Genomic DNA, 28,000 nt, shown 5'->3' with positions numbered 1-28,000 from the left:
CAATGGGTGCAGGAGTAGGCCATATGGCCCTTCATGCCAGCACCGCCATTCAATGTGATCATGGCTGATCAACCACAATCAGTACCCCGTTCCTGCCTTCTCCCCATATCCCCTGACTCTGCTATCTTCAAAGCCCTATCTAGGACCCTTATCCAAATCCCATTTGGGTGGCGGAAGGCAGACGTCCCCTTCTAGAAAAATGCAAGTTGTTGCTTTTAATGTCTTTAAAATTTCCTGATAACCCGAATCTTGGTACGGGTTCGATGAAGACATCTCAATGAAAATCTTTACTGATCAATGAAAATAACACCAGAAACCTAAATGCAATGTATAGGAAGGAACTGCAAATACTGGCTCACACCAAAGATAAACACAAAATGCTGGAGTAACTCAGCGGGTCAGGCAGCATCTCTGGACAGAAGGAATTGGTGATGTTTCGGGTCGAGACTTCTTCAGATCTTCATTGAATCATGAAATAATCTATATTTCCGTCATCTCCGCCTACTTTGATCTGTCGTTTTCACACCGTACCTTACCATATCTCCAGTGTCCCTCTTCCTGAAAAGCAATAGTTGAGAACACTCTGTACACACCAGACGGTTTTCCTCAATATGTTTTTGGCAATAGGAGTAACAATAACTTTATTTGTCCGAATCAACACTTACAATGTACAGTTGTAAAGCTAATTCTAATCGTTACGGCAAGTTCAAAGGAAAACTTTTTTTTTTGAAACTACGTTACCGAATCCCGTCGCGACAAGCTGCAGAGACAGCAGCAAGGAGCCGCAGATGAAGATGAAGGTGAAGACGCCCCACTGCATGGTCAGTCAGTCCGGGTGAGTCGGCTGCGCTCTTCGTCCTGCGACACGACACTGCAACGGATCAGCTGTACTGAGCGCATTCACTGCTCACATTTATAGAGCGGGGTTTAGCGCCGCTGCGTGCAGTCCAGATCATAAAGTCTGGTGTGGCTCCAATTAGTAAACCAACGGCGCCAGTTCCATTACCACATTGGACCGGGACGTTCGGGGCTGGGAGATGCGGTTTAGGATTTTAAGCAATGATTGTCTATTTTATCCTGCTCCTTCAGGTAAATTGTTGTAAGGGATTGTAAAGAGTCACAGGGATATACAGCACGGTAACAGGGCTTTTGGCTCAAATAGCAACATTCTACGTTACTATTTTATACAGCCACATTTTGCATTCTCGCCCCTTGTATAATCTGCCGAACACCTCGGTTCCTGCACCGTTCAAGAATGGCCTGACTTGGAAAAGCAGGGACAATAAACCTTCGTGATAACGGTCCGTTATTGCTGATTGGCCGCTGTAACAAAGTAAGATATTATCATGGTATAAGTATTAGAAACAAATATCTGCAGCAGCTGGTTAATACACAAAATGAAACAACGTGCTGGAGTAACTCAACGGGTCAGCAGCATCTCTGGAGAACGTGGATGAGTGATGTTTTGGATCTAGATCCTTCGCAGACTCTCGGTGGGGAACTGGGCCTGGAATCCAGTTGAGTTGACGTACCTCATCTAACGGGAGAGACGCGAGAATTGGCGGAGTCAATCGGGCGGTCGGAGTGCAGGTGTCGGTCGGCGGTGGCGGTGGTGGCGGCGGCGGCAGGCACAGCCTGGAAGCGGCCGCGGCAGGAGGACCGGCCAGGGAGGCGGTGTGAGCCGGGACCAACGTGGGGGCAGCCGGGGCTGTGAGCGGCCGGGGAGACAGTGGGAGCCGGAGCAGCCGTAGGTCAGTCAGCTGTAAATAAAATACATTATAAGGAGGTCCGTTAAACTGAGGGTTTACTGTCATTTGTTTCGATATGGAGGTAGACAACCATTCATATGCATGTAGCTGAATACACCACAAAACACAACATAATTGCAGTTAAAATTTGGGAAGTTAGAGGATTGGGAAACTTTTATAGAACAACATAAGGTAATTACAAATGTAATGCGAAAATATGAGATACGAGGGTAAGCCAACTAATGATATAAAAGATGATAGCAAGTGCTTCTTCAATTATATAACGAGTAAGCAAGAGAGATGACTGGTCTTTGGACCGATGGAAAATGATGCAGGAGAAATGATAATGGGGAATAAAGAAATGTCAGAGGGATTTAATAACTTGTTTTGGCATCAGGCTGCACAGTGGAAGACACCAACAACGAGCATGAAATTCAAGAGAGTTATGGAAGTGCGTTGGTGGAGTGGCTTACTAAGGAGAAGGTGCTTGGGAATCTAAAAGGGCTGAAGGTGGAAAAGCGAACTGGACTGCACCTTAGTATTCTGAAAGAGGTGGCTTTAAAGATTGTGGAGGCATTAATAGTGATATTTCAGGAATCACTAGAGTAATAGGATTCGTTCCAGACAATTGGAAAATTGTCAATAATTACCCGACTGTACAAGAAGAGAGCAAAGCTTAATAGTGGAAACTATAGTGAAAAATAGTCTGAAGAAGGGTCTCGTCCCAAAACATCACCCATCCCTTCTCTCCAGAGATGCCCGATGAGTTACTCCAGCATTTTGTGTCTACTGGTGGAAACTAAAGGCCGGTTAGTCTGACTTCTGTGGTTGGTAAGATTTTATAGCATATAAAGGATGAGGTTATGGTGTACTCAGAAGTTCATGATAAATAGGCTGATGTCAGCATGGTTTTGTGGAGGGGAGATCTTGCCTGATGAATCTGCTGGAATTCTGGGAAGACATCACCCATCCTTCTCTCCCGAGATGCCCCCGATTAGTTACTCCATTCATTTTGTGTCTAGCTGGTGGAAACACTAAAGGCCGGTTCTTCAGTGACTTCTGTGGTTGGAAGTAATTAAATAGTGGTCAGACTAAGGAGAGTCAATGAATGTTGTTTACCTAGATTTTCAGAAAGCTTTTGATGAGATGCCATATGTGAGACTGCTGAGGAAGATGAGGGCCAATGGTATCAAAGGGCAGATACTAGCATGGCTAACAGGTTGGCTGGATGGCAGAAGGCAGAGTGGCAATAAATGTGGCTTTGTCTGGTTGGCTGCCAGTGACTAGTGGTGTTCCGCAGGGGTCGGTGCTGGGGCCGCTACTCTTCACATTGTATATTAATGATGTGGATGAGGGATTGAAGGCTTTGTGGCCAAGTTAATAGAATATATGAAAATAGGTGGAGGGGCATGTACTGTAGAGAAAGCAAGGACTCTGCAGAAGGACATGGTCAGGTTGGGTGAGTGGGCAGAGAAGTGGTAGATGGAATATAGTGTAGCAAAGTGTTGAATCATGTGGTTTGGTAGTAGGAATAAAGGTGTAAACTTTTATAAATGGAGAGAGATTCCAAAAATCAGAGGTGCAAAGGAACTTGGGAGTGCTGGTGTAGGATTCCCAAAAAGCTAATTTGCAAGTTGAATTGGTAATAAAGAAGGCAAACGCATTTATTTCAAGAGGGCTAGAATATGAAAACATGTGCTACCCAATCAAACCATACCATAAATGAGTACAATCACATTATTATTAATTACAACTGGTAGTTCAGAAAGAAAAAGAAAAGGAATGCAGAATCTAGTGCTAAAGGATCAGTGTTACAACTGCAGAGAAAATGCATGTGAATAAAAGTGCAAGGGCTGCAATCATATAGGCTGGGAGGTCGGAACTACACTCTTAACTTATGACAGGTCTTTTCTGGACACTAGTAACAGCTGGGCAGAAACTGTTCTTGTGTGATTAGATTAGTATGTGCCCATATTAGTATGTGCCCTTTTATTGATTAATTATCATCTGTAGCTATTTGCTTCAAATACGATGGTGGTACCTGACTCGGTTATCGTGGACAATCGGCGATAATGGACATGGCTTGCTTCCCTATGGTCCATTATAATGAGGGTTTAGTAAACGGATCAGAGCGATGGAGTGGTGTCCTTAGTTGCCGATGACTGCAGATGATGGTGAATAGATAAAATACCACAAAGTGCAGGAGTTATTCAGTGGGTCAGGATCACTGTAGGACATGAATATGTGACATTGGGACCTTTCCTCAGATGGATTCAGTCCGCTGAGTTAATCCAGCACTTTGTGATGTTTCACTTTAAATCTCAGCTCCGATCCAACTGAACTGCATCAACGGACCCTTCTTCATCGGATCACACGGCTGTTGTGGTTGCGCACATTGTGGCCTCGATAGGTAACGCTTTCTTTAGGCCACTGCCAATGGCAGGACATGATTGCTTACCATGGGGCTCCCTCCCCTCTCACCTGCTGTCGCTTATTAGGTGGAGAATGTGGGTGATTCCGGGGAAGAAGGAGGTAGCGGCAGCAGTTTGGGGTGGAGGTGGGGGAAGAGGAGAGAGATGGGGGAAGAAGCCGACTGGATAGTGTCATGAGAGGTACACGTGGTGGCGGTCGAGCGGGGAGTGGACAAAGACAGCGTAGACAGCAAGAAACAGTAGCTGGTGAGAGGGGAGGGAGCCTCATTGTGACCGGGCACGTCCTGTTGATAACATTAGCCCGAAGCACTTTTTCCAGGGGCTACAACGTGAGCCGCAACAACACGAGGCGTGTCACCGAACCACAATTTGCCGTGCATTGTCAGTTGCTGGAAACTCGGTATTCGACTTGTAAAACCCTCTAATCCAAGCATAATTCTGGCACTCTGAAAGCAGCGAAGTCATGCCGAATATTTGTAAAAGACTGGTCTGGCATCATTAGGGGCATTGTGTTCAATTGATTTCACTCAAAATAAGAAGGATATGGAGACGTTGGAGAAGATTGGATCAAAGTTGGCTTGGTCAGAGAATCGCGGTGGAGTGGTGTTATACTGGCTGCAGGTCCATGAACAGTGAGCGCTGTTCCACAAGGAGCGGTGCTCAGACCACTGTTGTTTGTAATATATATAAATTTTACTTCGGAGTCACGTCAGTGACTGCATGAAGAAGCCCGCCAGCTCGCATGCGCGTCAATACGTCTAACGCATGGCGCCACGACTGGTTGGGAGGCGCGTCGCTCCTCCAGCGGTAAGTTAAAAGACCCACACGTAAGTTCTCGAACTTATTCTGAGGTCGTATGTTCGATAATTCTTGATTGCAGCGTCGTTTCAAGTACGAACAGTGATGGACAAATCAAGGGTGAAGTCCAGAGGGGCCACGGGGAGACCGGCTACGGAGGGCCGCGGGACTGCGGGTAGCGAGCGGCCGTCGATTTCGCCATCCGAGTCGCTGCCAGCAACTTCAGACTTGGTGCCTCTGGAGAGCCCCTTGGCTACCCCGAGAAATGGAAAAGCCAAACAAAAGTCTGATAGGCCTATCGACTCAGATGAGTCAGGCCAGGAGGGTTCACCTCTTACAATGGATAGCGTCTTCGGATGTCTATCCCGGATGGAGCACCTCATGGAGAGGATGCTCCATCATGATATACTCCAAGGAACGGAGTCATATCTGCGTGGGTTTCCTCGGGGGCCCACGGTAGCGCCTGGTTCAGGGCTGTATAATATCTCCCTCTCTGAGGACGGGAGCATACAGAGTCAGTTTTGGGCTGACTCGGAGTTCGGTGGTATGTCCAGGGAGCATACCATCATGCACGGGCTGCATGAAGCAGAATTGCCTGCTATGGCACATAAATTTGCGATATCGTCGCAAATTGGGGAGCCTCTGGATGAAGAATTGACGGCCAGCATTAACTACCTTGCTTCACACCAGTTCCAGGAGCAGGTAATGGTGTGACGGCCATGAGGTACCACACGCCTGTCAACTGTGCTTCACTCAGAGTGCCGGCTGTAAACAGCTCGATCTGTGGGGGCATCAGAAACCATATAACCATATAACAATTACAGCACGGGAACAGGCCATCTCGGCCCTACAAGTCCGTGCCGAACAATTATTTTCCCTTAGTCCCACCTGCCTGCACTCATACCATAACCCCCCATTCCCTTCTCATCCATATGCCTATCCAATTTATTTTTAAATGATACCAACGAACCTGCCTCCACCACTTCCACTGTAAGCTCATTCCACACCGCTACCACTCTCTGAGTAAAGAAGTTCCCCCTCATGTTACCCCTAAACTTCTGTCCCTTAATTCTGAAGTCATGTCCTCTTGTTTGAATCTTCCCTATTCTCAAAGGGAAAAGCTTGTCCACATCAACTCTGTCTATCTCTCTCCTCATTTTAAAGACCTCTATCAAGTCCCCCCTTAACCTTCTATGCTCCAGAGAATAAAGACCTAACTTATTCAACCTTTCGCTGTAACTTAGTTGTTGAAACCCAGGCAACATTCTAGTAAATCTCCTCTGTACTCTCTCTATTTTGTTGACATCCTTCCTATAATTGGGCGACCAAAATTGTACACCATACTCCAGATTTGGTCTCACCAATGCCTTGTACAATTTTAACATTACATCCCAGCTATTAGCCATACATTACAATCGGGAGGTGAAACTCTAGAGAATACTGAGCTTGCTGGCTTCAGGCATCATGGCCTTTGCCAGATGGAGGTCCCCTGTCGGATGTGCAACAAGATGTGCCGACATTAATGTGCAACACGCATTTTGAAATCAATTGCTTCCGCAAAAATGCCATCTGCCCTGCCCTGAATCCCAAGTTTGCGGGATTATGTAGAGCCAGCACCATACAGCCGCCAAATTATTAGTTTGGGGAAGATCTGCTGAAGCAGGTCAAAATCCTGGACGACGAGGCAAAAGCCGTGGGGCTAATCAGAGCTCCACCAACGAGCAGAGCTTCGTCTTTCCGGCAGCAGCACCCCTACACTTCCACCAGCAGCAAACGATTCCCTGAAGCTGGTGGCAGCATGAAGGCCAGGCACCCTGGGCAGAGGTCTTTTTTAGGGCATGACCCAGGCCGGCCCTCATCGAAGATGCACAGTTCGCGCACTCCAGAGGCTCTACCCCCCCAAACCTCGGGGTGGAAATAGACACCACAAATCCACTGGTAACCATGGAGGTAGGTGGATCTGGTTCTTTCCGAAACATGAGGTGTGTGGGCCAGTCACAAGTTGGGGGGCGATTATGCTTGTTTTTGATGGCGTTGGATAACATCAGGTTTGTTTATACTGCACAGTATACAAGGGTTCCAAATCAAATTCCTTTCTGATTCGCTTCCACCCACACAGCATTCCACTGATCGGAACAATACTTGGTGCACTTGGAGCAGAGGAGAACGGTGAGTAAGGTGGCGAAAAAATCCTAGCGATATATGGTATCGTTTTTGCGCAAATTTAAAACAATGCCAACCGGAAGAGGACAAGATGAGAGTTTTAGAAGATAGATAGATAGATAGATAGATAGATAGATAGATAGATAGATTTCAGAGCGATCAAAACGGAAAGAAACCCACTGATTCTTCTTGAAAACTTTTCCTTGAAAGCTCTACTTTGAAGAGGAATTTTAAATTGCAACTGGATGGAGAATCGGGCGAGTGAAGCCAAGCTTAGGCTCGCAATGCTGAGCGACTTGGATGCTTTGCAACTATTGGGTCGGGACCCAGCTGGCTTAGAGAGGTGGGCGGGCGGGTTGGGTTTGCTATGATCTGTGGGTTTAATAAAAATGAGAAACACAAATTTAGCAACAGGAGGAATTCCTGTTCACTTTATAGATATAAAGGCATCTCCCGAGCTCGCTGCTCTTCCAGTTTCCTGGGGAGAGAGAGGGAAGAACAAGCCAGGGAAACATGTTGAGAGTGGTCCCTACCAAAAGCAGGTGGCTGGAGCATATGTGACTGGTTCTGAGATCACATTGGAGCTGGTAGAATGGTCACAGAATGATGTGCTGGATGAGGAAGCTGGTGGGATGATTAGCAAAAATCAAGGGAACTCAATGGATTCCCTCTCCACTCTACTGCCCACCATTCCTCTACCTGTTGTTTGCACCTGCCACTGGCCCTCATTCAGTTCCATTCTTCATCTTCCTTTCCCACCAGATTCCAGAATCTGGAGCCATTTGTCCTACACCCAGTCTCTGTCATGCTCTCAACCCTTTCCTCATCCACCTGATAGGTATCTGCTAATCAATGCCTGACGTATCCACTTTCCCCTTGTCAACTCTGACTCCATCTCTCTGCCCCTCTCCCCCATCTTTTTATCGTGGCTGCTTCCCCTGTGTTCTTTCAGTACAGATGAAATGACTCAATGCAAAGTATTAATCTTTCATTTCACACCACAAGATGCAGTCTGAACCGCTGAGTCCCTCCAGCAGATTTCATTTTTTTTAACGTGTCCTTGTTCTGTCTTGGAGGATACAGAGTGGGAGCAGAAGTGCAGGGAACAGGGGAGATGTGGGCGAGGATGTGGGGGATGGCTGTAGACTTGTTTCATGAGACAGGCAGAATCTCAGATATCCTGGTGTGGCGTCAAGACAAGTTAGTCCAATTTTGTCACAGTGGGATCATGGGAATTTTCACATTTTGAAGTCACTTTCCTGAATTTAACATCACAAAATATTTCAAATTAGTTTTGAGATATCCTGAAGCAATATCACACAATTTGAACACTTAAAAGGACGATGCTGCTCAATATTTTGAGATTAAACAGAGGCAAAATCTGAACATGACACAATGCAAATATACATTGTGTTCTTATTGCAGAATAAGCAATAATTGTGCCATTCCATTTCTTGGCTATTCAATCTTTATGAGAAGCTGTTGAAATAACGAGGAACTCTTTGCCTTCCTTTCCATTCCTTTGGGCTGCTGGAATAGCTGTACAGCTAGTCGAGTATAACAAACCGGGCAGCACGGAGGCGTAGGGGTAGAGTTGCTTGTGATTTACAGCGCCAGAGACCTGGGTTCAATCCTGACAGCGGCTGCTTGTCTGTACATTCTCCCCGTGACTGCATTAGTTTTCCCCTGGAGCTCCTTGGAGCTCCCACACTCCAATCTCCGCATACTTTGATCTGTTGTTTACACACCTTACCCTTCCATATCTCTAGTTTCCCTCTTCCTGAAATGCAATCGTTGAGTACACTCGGTCTACACCAGAACCAAAGATCTTTGACCAGAACAGCTTTCTTCAAGATATTCTTTGTAATAGGAGTAGCAATATCATTATATCAGTTCGAATCCACACTGATTATATTCTATTATTTTCTTTTTGCATACGTTCCCAGCAATTTTTAAAATTTGTTTTTACTATGTTACCGAATCCTGCAGGGTCCTTACAAGCCGCAGAGTCAGCAGCAAAGAGCCGCAGATCTGGACTATAAAATCTGGACTGGCTCCTTTACTAGGCTCCAATTAGTAAACCAACGGCGCCAATCCCAATGTTCAGAGCTGGGGGATGCGGTTTTGGATTTTAAACAATGGGGGCCATTATTAATTTCGCAATGATTGCCTATTTTATCCTGCTCCTTCAGGCAAATTGTTGTAAGGTATTGCAGAGTCACAGGGATATACAGCACGGTAACAGGGCTTTTGGCCCAAATAGCACTTTTCTACATTAACATTAATTTCATACATTTAATACGGCACATTATGCATTCTCGCCCCTTGTATAACCTGCCGTGCACATCAGTTCCTGTACCATTCAACAATGGACCCGACTTGGAAAAGCAGGTGCAATAAACCCTCATTGTAATGGACCATAGGTGAGGGGAATGGTGGGGGTCGGGGGGAAGGGGGGGAGTCCGTTATTTGTCGATGGTCTGCGGTAACCAAATAAGGTATTATAGGTAGACAAAAATGCTGGAGGAACACAGCGGGTGAGGCAGCATCTATGAAGCAAAGGAATAGGTGAATAGGAATCTATTCCTTTGCTCAATAGATACTGCCTCACCCGCTGAGATTTTCCTGCATTTTTGTCTACCTTTGATTTTTCCAGCATCTGCTGTTCTTTCTTAAACAAGGTATTATCATGGTATAAGTAACCATATAATAACCATATAACAATAACAGCACGGAAACAGGCCATCTCGGCCCTTCTAGTCCTTGCCGAACACTTATTCTCCCCTAGTCCCATCTATCTGCACTCAGGCCATCACCCTCCATTCCTTTCCCGTCCATATAACTATCCAATTTATTTTTAAATGATAAAATCGAACCAGCCTCCACCACTTCCACAGGAAGCTCATTCCACATTTGGGGAGGCACAGAGCAACCAATGACCATCATCATTGACCTAAAACATACAATATAGAGCAGTGCAGCATAGAAACCGGCTCTTTGTCCCACAATATCTGTGCTGAACAGGATGTCAAATTAAACTAATCTGTCCGCATGTACTTAATCCATATCCTTCTCTAACTTGCATTTTCATGTTCCTTTCTAAAAGCCACTTATTTGCCACTATTGTATCTGATTCCAATGTAATAATTACAGCCAGTATGCTCAAAGTCCTACATCACCCAGACCACTCTCATTTCCCCCACTAAGAATGTATAGGAGTTTGAAAACTATGACCAAGAGGTATAAATAACCTTCTTCCCAACAACTATTAGGCTCTGGAACACGACAACACGAACCTCAGTTATGGACTATTATTGAAAATAGAAGACACTGCTGGGGTAATTCAGCGGGCCAGGCAGAATTCCTGGGGAACATGGATTGGTGATGTTTTGGGTCAGGACTCTTCTTCAGTCTCAAGAAGTGTCCCGACACTAAATGTGGCGTTACTTGCTGAGTTGCTGAGTTACTCCAGTACTTTGTCGAGTGGCTCACTGAGTTACACCAGAATGCATGTCATAGAAACATAGAAAATAGGTGCAGGAGTAGGCCATTCGGTCCTTCGAGCCTGCACCGCCATTCAATATGATCATGGCTGATCATCCAACTCGGTATCCTGTACCTGCCTTCTCTCCATACCCCCTGATCCCTTTAGCCACAAGGGCCACATCTAACTCCCTCTTAAATATAGCAAATGAACTGGCCTCAATTACCCCAATGTCAGGAGTAATGTGGCAAAGACAGGAGAATGGGGTTAATAGGGAAAGATAGATTAGCCATGATTAAATGGTGGAGTAGACTTGATGGGCCGAATGGCCTAATTCTGCATGATCTCCAGAGCACTTTGTGTCTTATTTTGTAAACAAAACAGCATCTGCAGTTCCTTATAGATTTATAGACTTATGTTGACTGTCTAAGGTTGCACTAAGTAGTTAGGGATTTTTTTTTTGCACTAGTATTGTGGTTATTAATTTATTGCATTTAAAAAAATATATATTATTCGTGTGCATTGTGTTAACATGCCTGTTATAATGCTGCAACTAAGAGATTAATGTTTTATTGTTGGTACACATGAGAATTAAACACTCTTGACTTGTCACAAGCTTCCACCACCAGCCCTGGTTCCAGGCATAACTTCTTAAAACTTTCCCCCGCCGACTTTAAACCTTTGCCCTCCAGTCTTTGATGTTTCTGGCCTTGGGAAACTGGTTTAATTGTCTATCTATGCCTAAATCAGATTGGAGAAGAGTCCTGACCAAAACATCACCTATCAATGTTCTACAGAGATGCTGCCTGACCTGCTGAGTTACTCCACCCAGCACATTGTGTCATTTCACCTTAAAACTAGGGCTTCGATGTCGCTGATCTGCACCAGAGAAGCTCTTCCTGTCAGCCGTCGCTTTGTTCACTCCACCACCGCCTATTCCTCCTTCTTCCTCAGTGTCGCCGACATCTTCCACAGGAGGAAGCAGCAGGTGGTGAGAGTGCAGGGAGCCACACGGAAACCGAGCGCATCCTGTCGGTAGCGACGGGCTGAATAAATTGCTGTTGGCCAGTGCCTACAACACAAGAGTGGAACTCACTATCAAAACGTGGAGTGGACGGTGGACACCATTTTTTGGCGGCAGCACGCGCTTGCGAACACTCACACGCGCGTGGCTTCGGAGGCTCAATCCAGCGCTAAATGCAGCTCAACTGTGCCTGTCTCGCCAGGATAACCAACAGCCCTGTCTGGACTGACAGGATACCAGCACTGCTTCTCCGCGCTGGCCATATTTCCCGCACCTCTCAAAACATGGGGGGGGTGGGAGGGGGACGTGTCCCCTCTGGCCCCGCGAGGTTTTCCGCCCCTGCTACAACATGAGCCCCAACAACTGCCACGTCAACTGGATGGTGCTGCAGCTGGTGAAGAAGAAGAGCTCACTGGTGCACCTTGTGGATGATATCGGTGACTGTGCCGAGACATTTGGTAGTTGCTCTCCACCTCCGCCCTTGCTCGTCTTCCAAATGTCGCACCGACAGTGGCCAAAACTGGAAGAGCAGTGAACTCGGGCAACATTTATATATCTATGAGGTGGACAGGAAACCCTCGCTATCCTCCTGTTGCTAAACTTGTGTTTCTCACTTTTATTAAACCCTCAGATCATGGCAAAATACAGGCAGGAACAGGGTACTGATTGTGGATGATCAGCCGTGATCACAGTGAATGGTATTGCTGTCTCGAAGTGCCGAATGGCCTCCTCCTGTGTCTATTATCCATTGTCTACTGTCTATTGTCATTCGCCCTCGTCTCTAAGCCAGCTGGGTCCCGACCTAACAGCTGCAAAGTATTCAAATCCCTCGGTATTGCGAGCCCAAGCTTGGATTCACTTGCCCGATACTGTTTTGTGCTTTGTATTTTTTAGTGCCAATAAATCCCTGCGGCCTACCAATGCTTATTGGAAACTGCAAAGACGTGTTTATCCGCTTCTAATACGACAAAGCCACCAGGGTATGTCAACGGTTTGGATATGGTGGCTGCAAAGGCATTGCAAACAACTTTCTTAAATTAACAGAATGCAATGCTGCTTGTCGAAATTGATAAAAGTAAGTATCTAATCCAACATTTTTGTTTCTGCATAATCAACAAAGTATATCACACTATAGTATGTTCACCTGAGGTAAAACAAGTGAATGCATGAAGAAGGAGAAAATTCTTGCATTGTGGAACAATTTCAAATAAAGAGTCTGAATGACCAACAACCTCAGAAATGATCAATATTATTAAAGGCAATATTATTTTTGCTACAACAAGATATTATCATGTATTTCATTTTTGCTGTTAATAATGAATAAATATTTAACAAAAGTATTCTGTCATAGAATCATACAGCACTGAAACAAACCATTCTATGCTAGTCTCACCTGCCCACATTTGGCCCTACCCCATAAATCTTTCCTGTCTTCGCACATGTCCAAATGCATTTTTAATGCTGTTATGGTACCAGCCTCAACTACTTCCATTCTCATTCCACTTCAGGTTCCTATTAAATCTTCCCTCTCACCTTATACCCATGTTCTCCCGTTCTTGATTCCCCAGGTCTGGGTAAAAGACTCTCATCAAGATTTTCTGCGGAGTTTAATGTTATAATAGAGCGACTGTTTCTATTTTCTCTTTCTTTCTTTTCTAGGGTCTATTTTCTCACTTTACTTCCTTCTCTAACTTCTTTCCTAAGGGGCTTTCTTTCCCCAACACTCTTGCACTTCATGACTCTCTTGCACTTTCTTTACTTTCCTTACTTCTACCTTTTTCTTAAAGCTCAAAAAAAATGAAGCAGTACAAAAAATGTATTAAGATATATTTGTTGTGTAGGATTGTAATTTACCGTACTTCTAATAAAAATAAAATTAAAAAAAAAAAAAAAAAAAATCAAGATTTTATACATCTTGAGATGAGATTCTGAGGGATGGTATAAAAATATGTATTTGGATAGATAATAGCTAATTGGATGTAGTCAGCACGGTCTTTGATGTGGGAGATTATCTTAAGAATTTAATTGAGTTTTATGAAGAAGTTAAAAAAAAGTTTGATGAGGTCGCAGTTGTTGTCTATATGGATTGCAAGGGATCCAGGGAGAGTGAGCTGACTGAATTGAGAATTTGCTTCATAGAAGGAAGCAGAGGATGATGGTGGAAGGTTGTTTTTCAGGCTGGAGGCCTGTGACTAATGGTGTGCCTTCGGGATCGGTGCTTCCACCATCAAAAACCTTGCTGGCTATACCCAATTAACCATTGTCTAACCAAATACATATTTCCATACCATCCCCAGAATCCTCTCCAGTAACTTGCCTACTTATTGCGTAGGTGAAATTCCAGATTCTCTGGTGATTCCACCTGTGGGGATTCAAACCACCTACTGGTCTGTCATTCCAGGGCATTTCAAGCATCTCTTCATTAGTAGAGGCACTGCAGTAACCACCGTCCAGGCTTCCGGCACCTCACCCTTGTCTAATGATGATTTGTAAATGTTAGTCAGGACTCCTTCTCTCTGGAAACTTATATTGCATGTTACGACCTCAAGGTTTTATAACAAATTTTATCATTTTTTATATTCCATTTTCAACAAATATCTTCAAATTTTGAAAATTGCAATCTCCACCTGTGCAGATGAGGTTTTATTTTGTTAACAAAATATTATGTTTTTGGAATCATGTGCCAGACACGTGGAAATGTTCTTCACCCATCAGAGCTGATTCAATGAGATTCAAACTTGGCCCTACCCCAAATTAGGACTTCAGCTTTTGGACCAATCCTTTCATTTTAAAGCTGTGGGACTAGTGATTACAATTCTAAAAGTGCTCCTCCAATAAGACTTAAAATTCGAGTCCTAATTCCTCTAATTCCCGTTGACTATTTGCTTAAGAGGGAGAAGGGGCTGTACAACAATAACCATTAAAGTGATCACCCCATTCTTATTTTACAGTTCCATCCAAACAGCCTCATTGGACAAATCCCTAACTCCTATCAGTATAGCTCTCCCTGCCTCCACATCTCTGTGGTCAGCATCAGAGCCAGTCACGGTGTCACTGACGGCCTGCCGCTGTTCTCTGAAAAGCCATCGTCCCCTAACAGTATTCAAAACAATACACTTGTTCCTGAGGAGAATGGCCACACGGGAATCCTCTACTCTCTGCAGAGGGGGAGAGAGAGAAGAGGGGGGGGAGAGAGGGGGGGGGAGAGGGAGAGGGGGGGGGGGGGGGGAGAGAGAGAGGGGGGGAGAGAGAGAGGGGGGAGGTGAGGGGAGAGAGGGTGTGCTGAGAGGGGGGGTGAGGTGAGGGGAAAGGGGAGGGTGGTGGAGAGGGGGGGGTGTGGTGGAGGGGAGGGGGAGGGAGGGGGGGAGTGGGAAGGAGAGGGGGAGGGAGAGGGGAGGGGGAGGGGGAGGGGGGAGGGGGGAGGGGGAGTGGGGGGGGGGGAGAGAGAGGGGGGGAGGGGGGGAGAGGGAAAAAAATGCCTTTTTACTTCAACCCAAACCCAAAAAACCATTTGCAAGCAGTGCTTTTTTACCTCAAACTAACCATATTTTCATTTTCAAACCAAATTAAGGGTACTCACAGTGCTGTAGACATTTGTTCCATGTCATTCAGAGCTCTGATTGAGGCACACCACTTGTAGAGACTGAGGCACACCACTTGCAGAGACTGATTGAGGCACACCACTTCCTGGTTTTATAGTGCCTCCCCCTCCCTCCAGCAGGGGCAGCAGAGAGAATGGGGAATTTTGTAAAAGCATTAATATCTCTGTCATATTTCATCGACGGGAAAAATCCTTGGCACACATGCGGCGGAGGGGGGCTCTGAGAGAGGTGGCCAAACTGACGGCCGTAGGTGGCGCCGTTCTCTCGGAAATCGCAGCACAGATCGCCAAAACCGGTCAAGAACAGAGTTTTAGTAATATATATGTGTTGATCGTAGATTCCAAAGTACATCTATTTTTCCATTTTGCAGAACCGTTTATACCAGTGTATTTCTCTTGCAATTGCATGTAATCATTCTGCGGAAAAGATTGACATTTAAAAGTTCAAATATGAACTGTTAAAGGTTTTTTGTGCTTTGCAGGAATTCAGCTACATTTAATATTGGAAAATCTAGAGTTAAACCAACCTGTCATCACACTTTGAGTCTGAAACCAGGACGCGTTCTATATCTAAATATCCAGATTATTACATAAGCACTTTCTTCAAATTATCCTTTAGAAAGCACTATGAAAGAGGCAGGTCATAAAAATAATTATGAAACTGATATTGTTTGTAGTAAACTTGCCAGGCTAAATTATCTTTCTACGAGAATTAAAATTAAAAATAATTTAAAAAAAAGAAATACAGGTAAAGTGGAGAAGTTGTAGATGTAAATCTTATTTACAAATGTTTTGGTGCCAAATGTGTACATGTTTCTTCTTACATTATATCGTGCAAATCAATCTCGACTAGTTGCCTTGACATATTGTTCATACGATGCATGTATTTTTATTCATATTTTTATTTTAGTTCATAATGAATGTATGTATTTATTTTACTTATTCCTGTCATGGTTCTGCCTTGTAGTTTTAAGCATTTTAGCTTCTAAAAGGTGTAAGTGTTTTTCAGTGACAGCAGCCCATGTTTTTGGAAATCTGTGACAGAGACGGAGCCAAAAGGACAACATCAGACTTAAAGAATGAACGTCTGAGCACTGTACAAAAGGAGAAGCTTTCTTAAGTTTCAAAGTTATTGATTTAAATTGCTATTGTTGAAATTATTAGGACAATAAATTACGATATTTAGTGCATATGAGCTATTTGTCATCATTTTACAATAAGTTAAATCTGATAATTCTAGCTAAGCTTATGCCATAATAAATTACTATGAAAACACAAAGTGAAATTTAAGAGGATTTTAAATAGGTACATGATATGAAAGAAATGAATAGATATGGATCATATGCAGGCTGTTTGCTGTAAGGCAATAATGCCTTACTTTTGATGAAATTCAGAGAGCAAACGCGATAATTCCCGATATTTTGGAGCTTTAAATCTCCACGGCAAATGTCGGCTGTTCACTTCCGCTGGATTGGCACCTTCAGCTCCCTCTTTAATTTACCTTAGTTTCTATCTTTTGTTTTAACTGTAAATCTAGGTAGATGTGCCTCACGGTCACCCCGACTGGCACAATAAATTGCAGATCAAAACCTGGCCGTTTTCTATGTTTTTAACGGGTGGGAAAGTGCATGTTTTCCCGTCCACTAACATGTACCGGAACTCTAGAATGTCCTCCACTTGAGATTTTTGGTCACGTGGGTGCGGATCTACGCTCCAGTGACCTTTAGTGAAATCACCCTATAAAATAGTAACGTAGAATGTTGCTATTTGAGCCAAAAGCCTTGTTACCGTGCTGTATATCCCTGTGACTCTTTACAATCCATTACAACAATTTACCTGAAGGAGCAGGATAAAATAGACAATCATTGCGAAATTAATGATGGCCCCCATTGCTTAAAATCCAAAACCGCATCTCCCAGCCCCGAACGTCCCGGTCCAATGTGGTAATGGAACTGGCGCCGTTGGTTTACTAATTGGAGCCACGCCAGACTCTATGATCTGGACTGCACGCAGCGGCGCTAAACCCCGCTCTATAAATGTGAGCAGTGAATGCGCTCAGTACAGCTGATCCGCAGCAGCGTCGTGTCGCAGGACGAAGAGCGCAGCCGACTCACCCGGACTGACTGACCATGCAGTGGGGCGTCTTCACCTTCATCTTCATCTGCGGCTCCTTGCTGCTGTCTCTGCAGCTTGTCGCGACGGGATTCGGTAACGTAGTTTCAAAAAAAAAAGTTTTCCTTTGAACTTGCCGTAACGATTAGAATTAGCTTTACAACTGTACATTGTAAGTGTTGATTCGGACAAATAAAGTTATTGTTACTCCTATTGCCAAAAACATATTGAGGAAAACCGTCTGGTGTGTACAGAGTGTTCTCAACTATTGCTTTTCAGGAAGAGGGACACTGGAGATATGGTAAGGTACGGTGTGAAAACGACAGATCAAAGTAGGCGGAGATGACGGAAATATAGATTATTTCACGATTCAATGAAGATCTGAAGAAGTCTCGACCCAAAACATCACCAATTCCTTCTGTCCAGAGATGCTGCCTGACCCGCTGAGTTACTCCAGCATTTTGTGTTTATCTTTGGTGTGAGCCAGTATTTGCAGTTCCTTCCTATACATTGCATTTAGGTTTCTATGTCTGTTGTTATTTTCATTGATCAGTAAAGATTTTCATTGAGATGTCTTCATCGAACCCGTACCAAGATTCGGGTTATCAGGAAATTTTAAAGACATTAAAAGCAACATCTTGCATTTTTCTAGAAGGGGGCGTCTGCCTTCCGCCACCCAAATGGGATTTGGATAAGGGTCCTAGATAGGGCTTTGAAGATAGCAGAGTCAGGGGATATGGGGAGAAGGCAGGAACGGGGTACTGATTGTGGTTGATCAGCCATGATCACATTGAATGGCGGTGCTGGCATGAAGGGCCATATGGCCTACTCCTCCACCCATTGTCTATTATCTATTGGCTTATTACACTCAACTAGTTGTGCAGCACAGAGGGAAAGGAAAAGGCAATGAGTTTCTAGTTATTTCAACAGCTTCTCATAATATTGAACAGTTAGGAAATGGAATGGCAAAATTGTTGCTTATAAATGCACATTCTGCCATAAGTACAAAATATATATTTACATTATGTAAAGTTAAGATTTTGCCTCTCATCATCCTTTTTCAATATTCAAATCTTGTCATATTGCTTCAGAATATCGCAAAACAAATGTGACGTTTGTTGTGATGTTAAATTCGAAAGAGTGACTTCAAAATGTGAACATTCCTATCATCCCACTGACAAATTGGACTGACTTGTATTGACGCCACACCAGGACATCTGAGATTCCGCCCGCCTCAGGAAACAAGTCTACACCCTTGCCCACATCTCTCCCGCTCCCTGCACTTCTGCTCCCACTCTGTATCCTCCAAGACAGAACAAGGATACATAACAAAAAAAGGAAATCCGCTGGAGGGATTCAGCGGATCAGCCAACATCTTGTGGAGTGAAATGAACAGTCAATGTTTTGCATTGTAGACAAAAATCTATGGAGCGAAGGAATAGGCGACGTTTCGGGTTGAACCCTTCTCGACCCGAATCACCTATTCCTTCGCTCCATAGATGCTGCCTCACCCGCTGAGTTTCTCCAGCATTTTTGTCAACCTTTGATTTTCCCAACATCTGCAGTTCTTTCTTAAATGAGTCGTTCCATCTGTACTGAAAGAACAGAGGGGGAATAACCACGAGAATGAGATGAGAAAAAGAGGCAGAGAGATGGAGCCAGAGATGGCAAGGGGAAGGTGGATACACGTCAGACATTGATTATCAGATACCAGTCAGGTGGGGGAGGGATGGATTGAGAGAGTGACAGAGGCTGGGTGTAGGACAAATGGCTCCAGATTCTGGAATCTGATAGGTAAAGAAGATGAAGAATGGAACTGAATGTGGGCCAGTGGCAGGTGTAAACACCAGGGAGATGAATGGTGAGCAGTAGAGAGGAAAGGGAATCCAGTGAGTTCCCTTGATTTTTGCATATCTTCCCACCAGCTTCCTCATCCAACAAGTCATTCTTTGACCATTCTACCAGCTTCAACATGATCTTAGAACATCTTCCCAATCTGCCCCTTTCTGCTTTTTTTTTAAATCAAAAAATGTATTCAATTATTAAAAAATAATATTACACTACAATAAAACAAACCAGAACCCACTACCGTAATACAATACAAACATATATCCTTAATAAACTGCTATATAACTATGTTACAATCCTTATTGAGGATACATTCAACACCCTGCGGAGCCCCCGTTTCTGCTTTTGGCGTGGACCACTCTCACCATGACTCCCTGGCTTGTTCAACCCTTCCTTTCCCCAGGAAACCTCCACTGCAACCCTAGGAGGTATAACATGTGGCCCTCCATCTCCTCCCTCACCTCCACCCAGGTACCTAAATACTCCTTCTAGGTGAGTCAGGTATTCACCTGCTCCTCCTCCTATTTTGCCTATTGCATTTAGTGCTCTCATTGTAGCCTCCTGGCAACAATGTATCAGGGACATCTTCTTTGGACATCCCCCTCTGACTTTAAAGCTATGCCCCTTGTTTTGATGTTCTCGGCCTTGGATAAAGGTTTTTATTGTCCATCTATGCCTGAATCAGTCTGAAAAAGAGTGTCGACTGAAACGTCACCTACCCACGTTCTCCAGAGATGTTGCCTGACCTGCTGAGTTACTCCGGACCTTGTGTCATTTCACCTTCAAACTAGGGCTTCGATGTCGCTGATCTGCACCAATGAGCTCTTCCACTCAGCTATCGCTTTGTCAACTCCACCATTACCCCCTCCACCACCGCCTCCTCCTCCTTCTCCCTCGGAGTCGCCTACATCTTCCACAGGAAGAAGCGGCAGCTGGTGAGAGTGGAGAGAGCCCCACAGTGACAGAGCGGGTCCTGTCGGTGGCGGCGGCCTGAATAAATTGCTGTTGGCCAGTGCCGACAACATGAGCCCCAACAACTGCCGCATCAACTGAATGGCACAGCAGCTGGTGAAGGCCTCACTGGTGCACCTTGTGGATGATGTCGGTGATTGTGCCGAGACGTTTGGGAGTTGCTCCCCACCTCTTCCCTTGTTCTCGATCGCCTTCCCATTGTCGCATCGACAGTGGCCAAAACTGGAAGAGCAGCGAGCTCAGGCGACGCTTTTATATTTGTGAAGTTGACAGGAAGCCATTGCCATTGTCCTGTAGTTACGCTTGTTTTTCTCACTTTTATTAAACCCTCAGATCACGGCAAAACCCACCTGTCCGTCCACCTCTCTAAGTCAGCTGGGTCCCGACCTAACAGTTATAAAGCATCCAAATCCCTTGCCGTTGCGAACCCAAGCTTGGCTTCATTCGCCCGATTCTCCAACCAGTTGCAATTTAAAATTCTAAGGAAATGGTTTCAAGTAGAATCCGTGTTTTTTTCTATTTAGATTGCTCTGAAATAATTCTATAAACATGGCTGCAATAACACAGGTCATTTAGAAAATGGGAGCGGCTACCAGGCCCATACGAAGCTTTCCAAAAAAGGGGGTGGCATGACAGGATTACAAATGTTTTATGTGAAATTCTGTATGCATAGCGCACATCACCAGCACGAAGCGCAAAGTCCCTTGTGGCCGGGGTCTAGGGATAGCTTAAGGGCCCAGGAAACTCTGGGGTTTTAAATGCTCTCTGGGGCATTCTGAGCCTTATTTTGCGGCATTTTTGCACCAGATTTATGACCAATATTTCAGAAATAATTTTGGTTGAGTCAAGAGTAATGAGTGGGTGGTATGGGATGATTGGGGTCCATTGTTGTATACATTTTTTTCAATCAAGAATTGTCCTTGTTTTAATAATCAAGTTGTACTGTTGTTAAATGTTATGTAAAATGTTATAAAGAGCATGCAAAAACTGTAAATTAAATACTGTAAGATTTTGCAGTCTAGAAAAAATTTTTTAGAAAATGGTTTGTGTGTTGATTTGATCGCCTGTTACTGTTCAACTGTGTTCGTGTGTGTAGTGCACCTTTAATGGTTCTCCTGCCCTAACAACTTCACATCACATCAATTTCAACATCAAATATTGATGTGAATACAACATTTAGTTCGACTTAAATTTCCATCATGAAAATTGAAGTCAAACTAAATGGTGCATTTACATTACTATGATCGCTTTCAAACTAACCTATTTTACTGTCATACTATTATAACAAATTCTAGTTCCATGATGAATCATAAACAAGCTCACAAATCACATTTTGAATTCTCAAACACAATGTGATTGTGAATAATTGCAGTTGCCAAGTTTCACCGAGCATTTCCGTATTTTGTTGGGGACATCGGTATTTCTCACAAAAATGCTATAGAACGTACTACACAGAAACTGGGTTTTTGAAAACCTGTATTTTGCATGCAACCTCATGTATTCTGAAATATCAGTATGGAATACTGAAAATCAGTACTACTGAAACCATTTTTGAAATGTGAATTTATAATTCTTGATTCAACCAGTTAGCCCATTCACCAGCTCAAAACATTTCTGTGTTAATGCTGTACCGTGCTGCCTGGTGCTTGCTTACACCAATCCCTCATGACATTGCAGATATATATATATATATATATATATATATATATCACAGAATAATGACTTTATATCGACACCACTGTGATTTGCACAAAAATTAATGAGTAATTTTAACCACCCCCAACTACTGCCTGCTGTCCCATTCACCTTCAGCCCTGTCAACACCATTTAGCCAGCGGTAGAGTTGCTGCCTCACAGTGCCAGAGACCCGGGTTCGATCTTGGCTATGGGTGCTGTCTGTACGGAGTTTATACATTCTCCCGTGACCCGCGTGGATTTTCTCCGGGTGCTCCGGTTTCCTCCCACACTCCAAAGACGTAGGTTAATTGGCTTGGTATAATTGTAAATTGGCCCGTGTGTGTAGGATAGTGGTAGTGTGCAGGGATCGCTGGTCGGCGTGGCCTTGGTGGATTCCACGTTGTATTTCTAAACTAAACATAATAAGCTATGTATGAAACAACTGCAGATGCGAGGTTTTTTTTTAAACTCGAATGTAGACACAAAATGCTGGAGTAACTCAGCGGGACAGGCAGCAGCTCTGGAGAGAAGGAATGGGTGACGTTTCGGGTCGAGACCCTTCTTCAGATCCTACCCAACAGTCATCGACCTCTTGAACACTACAAACACAAACTAAGAACTACCAACCATCTTGGTTGCAACTAAGGACTTTGGGGCTCTTTAGGCTTTAGAGATAAAGCGCGGAATCAGGCCCTTCGGCCCACGGAGTCCGCGCCAACCAGCGATTACCCCGTGCATTAGCACTATCCTACACACAGGGGACAATTTTACAATTTACCGAAGACAATTAACCTACAAGTCTTTGGAGTGTGGGAGGAAACCGGAGCACCCGGAGAAAATCCATGCTGACCCAAAGATGATGTACAAACTCCACACACACAGCACCCATCGTCAGGGTCGAACCCAGGTCTTTGATGCTGTGAGGCAGCAACTCTACCGCTGCACCACTGTGCTGCTCCAAATAATGTTTTTTTTAACGTATTACTGTTTATTGTGTTATCTATGAATAGATAATGGTTATATGAATAGATATTGTGTTATTTATGAATATTGTGCTTGCAGACTTGTTATGCTGTGGCAAGTAATGATTTAATTGTAGCGTTTTTAGGTGCATATACAATTAAACCCTTCTTGCCTTTTGCAGCAGGTAACATAGAGTCTAAACCCAAGAGAACACTACAGCTCGAGTCGTTCAGGGAAGCACAGCGAAGTTAGATTTCAATATAATTGCCTGGCGGAGGGGGGGGGGGGGGCAGTAAGTTGTGCAAGACAACTTTAGTTTGATGTAAAAGATGGACACAAAGTGTTGGAGTAACTCGGCAGGTCAGGTAGTTTCGCTGGAGATAAAGGATAGGTGGCGTTTCTGATTGGGACCCTTCTTCAGACCCGACCCGAAACGTCACCCATCCTTTTTCTCCAGAGATGCTGCCTGACCCGCCGAGTTACTCTGCGTCTATCTTCGGTATGTAAACTAGCATCTGCGGTTCCTTTCTAGACACTGAGTTTAATATAATTTGAACTCATCCTCGCGTCACAGAAGCTCTGGGACAACTTTTGAGGTCAGAATTGTATCGGCGTTTGGAGAGGACTGTATTCTACAGAAGATAGACACAAAGTGCTGGAGTAACTCAGCGGGTCAGACAGCATCTCGGGAGAGAAGGAATAGGTGATATTTCGGGTGGAGACCCTTCTTCAGACAGCACCACTTACACTTGAAAATAAACAGCTAAGTGGGGAGGTGGAGTGGCAGTGAATCAGGGAACAAACAGCCCAACAAACCAGACCGCAAATCGATTAGGGTTCCTTTAGCGTCTTGCAAGCTGTACAAAACCGATTCTGTGATCATCACCGTCCATTACATGGGCTGATATAACCAACAACTTATTAAGTAAAATGCAAAATAAACACTGCACAATAACTCCCCCCCCTCAAGAACAAAAGCCAAATCTATAAGATATGCAACCCCCCCCCCCCCCCGCCCATCCAGTTTTACACGAGATCAACGGGTGCACTGCGCTCCTTGATTAATTCCATCTCCACTGATAGTTTACTGGTAGTGTATACACATTCCCCATCCACAACATGCGTTTTGAGATAGTTGACTTGGTTTAAGAGATATTTTCTTGACACTTACCCTCCCTCGCTTACACATCCCGGATAACTAGTAGTTACTTGTAGGGGGTTCCAAATAAAAAAATATTGCACCCAATTTTATTTTTTACTCTGGAATTTTTTTAACTCTGAAAAAAAGAGGGGTGTGACCGCAACCATCACTCCCCCCTTCGGACGGCCATGGGCTATTGAGAATTATGTACGTAAGTCGCCCATTAGATAAGTCAGGGAGTACCTGTACATTGATTGTACACTGACTGAAAATGACAACCGTTTTGTGAATTTAATTTCAGGCAATACTTTTACCAATCATCTTGGAATAGTTGGTATTTCAATTGTTTCTTGGCATCATGAACTGTGTTTCTTGAACAATTCTGTCGTTTCACAGACGTCGTAGTGACATGATTTGAATTCTTTAGCTCCACTAGGTACCTGCAAATTACGTAAGGTTAGAGGGCCCTGCAAAGCCAAGGTACGTCGCTTCTACTACAACAAAGCCACACGGAAATGTCAAGAGTTTATCTATGGTGGCTGCCTTGGCAATGCAAACAACTACAAGCATTTACGAAACTGCTGGCGTCATTGTCAAGGAGTATAAAAGTAAGCATCTAATCCTTAAAAGTAAGCATCTAATGATTTCAGGCAGTACTTTTACCAATCATCTTGGAATAGACTGTATATCAATTGTTTCTTGACATCATGAACTATGTGTGTTGAACAATTTTGTAATTTCACAGATGTTGCAGGTACATTACATGTTTTTTTTGTTTTTAGCGCCACTTCTTTCCTGCAAAAAAACAATGGCTTGTGGGCCCTGCAAAGGCAAGTATCTTCGCTACCGCTACAACAAAGCCGCAGGGAAATGTGAATCGTTTAAATATGGTGGCTGCCCTGGCAATGCAAACAACTATAAGTCATTAATAAACTGCATGTTTCATTGTCAAGGAATATAAAAATAAGCATCTAATGCAAATTTTTTGGTACTGCTTAATCAACAAAGTATTTCCCAAAATAGTATATTTACCTGGTGTAAAAGAAGGGAATGCATGAAGAAGAAGACAATGCTTGAATTGCGGAACAATTTAAATTAGTCTGAATGTCCGACCTCAGAATCCACAAAAACGTATTAAATTCCAACTATACGAGGGAAATATTATTTTACATTTAATGCTACACCAAGATTTTATCAAATGCTTCATTTTCAGTTTTAATTTTAAAATATTTTACAGCATCCTGTCATACTGAGAATCATACAGCATGGAAACAGGCCCTTCAGCCCAACTTGTCCATGCTGACCAAGATGCCCCATCGATGCTAGCCTCACCTGCCCGGTCCTATCTCTTAATACGTTCCTGTCCAGGCACCTGTCCAAATGGCTTTTAAATGCTCTTATAGTACCAGCATCAACTACCTCCTTTATCATTCCATATATCCACCGATCGGGTTCGTATTAAATCTTCCCCTCTCAACTAATACCTATGTCTTCTGGCTCTTGATACCCCCATTCTGGGTAAAAGACTCTGTGCATTTACCACATCTATTCCAATTATAATTTTGTACACACCAACGATATCACTCATTAGCCTTCTGCGTTCCAGGGAATAAAGTCGGAGCCTCTCGGCATAGCTCAGGCCCTCAGTCCTGGAAAATCCTCAAAAATGTTCACTGCATTGTTTCCAGCTGAACAGCATCCTTCCTATTGCAGGATGACCAAACCAAACACAACACTACAAATGTGACATCACCAACATCTTGAACAACAGTGCATAATATTCTAATTTCAATGCTCAATATCCTGACTGATCAAGGCCAGTGTACCAAAAACCTTTTTGACCACCCTATCAGCTTGTGATGCCACGTTTAGGGAAGTATGTATCTGCACTCCCAGATTCCTCTGCCCCTCAACTCTACCCTGGGCACTACCATTCACTGTGAGGGTCTTTCCCAGGTTTGAATTCCTCAAATACAACACCTCACACTTTCTGCATTAAACTCTATCAACCATTCCTCAGCCCACTTGCCCAGCTGTTCTAGACCCTGCTGTAATTTTTGATAACCATCAGTGCTATCGACGATATCACACACTCTAGTGTCACGTGAAAACTTAATGATCATGCCCTGCACAAACTCACACAACTTGTTAATATAAACCACAAACAGCATAGGGCTCCGCACCAATATCTGAGGCACACCACTAGTCACAGGTCACCAGCCTGAAAAGCAACCCTCCACCATCATGCTCTGCTTCTTTTCATGAAGTGAATTCTCTATCCTGTCAGCTTGCTCTCCTTGGATCCCATGCAATCTAGAACATCCTATCACGCAGAACCTTTACAAATTCCACCCTATCGAAGCCCTTAGCACTATGACAGTCACTGTCGACACTTGGTATATTAAAATCTCACACTGTTACAACCCTATATTCTTGCAGCTGTCTCTGATCTCCCTACATTTTCCCTCCTCTAATTCCCGTTGACTATTTGGGTGAGGGGGAGACGGGGCTGTACTACAATAACCATTAAAGTGATCAACCCCTTCTTATTTTGCAGTTCCATCCAGACAGTCTCAATGGACAAATCCCTAACTCCTACCTCTATAGCTCTCCCTCTCCCCACCCTCTGTGGTCAACATCAGAGCCAGTCACGGTGTAACTGACATGGCTGCCGTTGTTCTCTGATAGGCCATCGTCCCCCAACAGTATCCAAAACAATACACTTGTTCCTAAGGGGAATGGCCGCAGGGGAATCATAGACTCTCTGCCTTTCCCGGTGGTCACTCAGCTACCTGTCACCTGCACCTTGGGTATAAACACCTCACTAAAACTCCTCTCACTGATGATGTCAGCCTCGTGGTTGCTTCTGACCAGCTCTAACTGCAGCTCCGACTGCTTGTCGCAACTGGATACACTTCATCACAGGTGAAATAACCAGGGATTCTGGGATTTCACCTCATCTCGCTCATCTTGCAGGAGGAGCATAAACAGCCATAACTGCAATCCTGAAGTGGGAAGTGAGAAAGACTGTAGTTATTTTACATTTCCATTCTTTATAGCCTCCTCACTGAAGACACTCAGACACAGCCTCTGTCACAATGGCCATTTTGGAGGCCCTGGTCCTAGCACTGTTACAAAATGTTGAGATAGTAGAAAGTTTCTTTATTGTCATTGTAACATGAACCATGTACAACAAAATTTAAAAATGTCAGCCAGTCAGTGCACCATTCAAACATTTCTAAAAGCTAACGATACATACAAGGTAAAATATTAAAAAAGATAAACAACTAAAATAAATATCATGAAAATAGCACGCATAAACACCCAACCCTACATCCTACACCCAACCCTACATCCTGTAATTTTAAAATCAGGATCAAGATCAGGTTACAACCCTACATTGTAAAAATCAAGTCTGCAATTTAGCCATCAGATAAAGCATAAAAAGAAGTTTAATTTGATTCACTTTCATATCTTCAGTATTAAAAAAGTTATGACCATTTTCATACTGAAATTAGCATCTTGTTCCCTATTGCTTTTCCATTGACTTCACTCAAAAGATGTGATCGAGGACAGTCAAAAGCCCATAACTTTCTTGAAAATTATGAGAACTGAATGAAATGTTCAGTTATTATAGATTGAAGCATTCTGAAACAAATATTAAACAATCTTACTCGGGTGACCTGAAATTAAAGCTCCTAATTAGTTAGTTACCTAATTGTAGCTAATAACAAAACTCAATTACTAGATCTAAACATCTATCCATTTCTTAAGAAAAGATTAACATTTTTAAATAGCCTAAGTGTCCAAATAACATTCACACAAGAATTCACAATATAACATGATTTTAAAATCTCATTGTCATGAATTTATAGGCCAAATGGAAGGAATTTAGTGTTTAACTCCTGTAAATTAATGGCCATTTAAATCATCTTGCGAGTGAGATTTTGTTGAACGCGATCGTTTGGAACGTTGCGGTTGCAGTAAATTTAAACCACATATCGGCAGGAAAAACACTGCCGGTTCATATGGTGCCA

This window comes from Leucoraja erinacea, chromosome 2 (genome assembly GCF_028641065.1).
Source record: "Leucoraja erinacea ecotype New England chromosome 2, Leri_hhj_1, whole genome shotgun sequence".
Lineage (NCBI taxonomy): Eukaryota > Metazoa > Chordata > Chondrichthyes > Rajiformes > Rajidae > Leucoraja > Leucoraja erinaceus.
The sequence above is the reverse complement of the archived record's forward strand: the minus strand, read 5'-3'. Positions refer to the sequence as shown.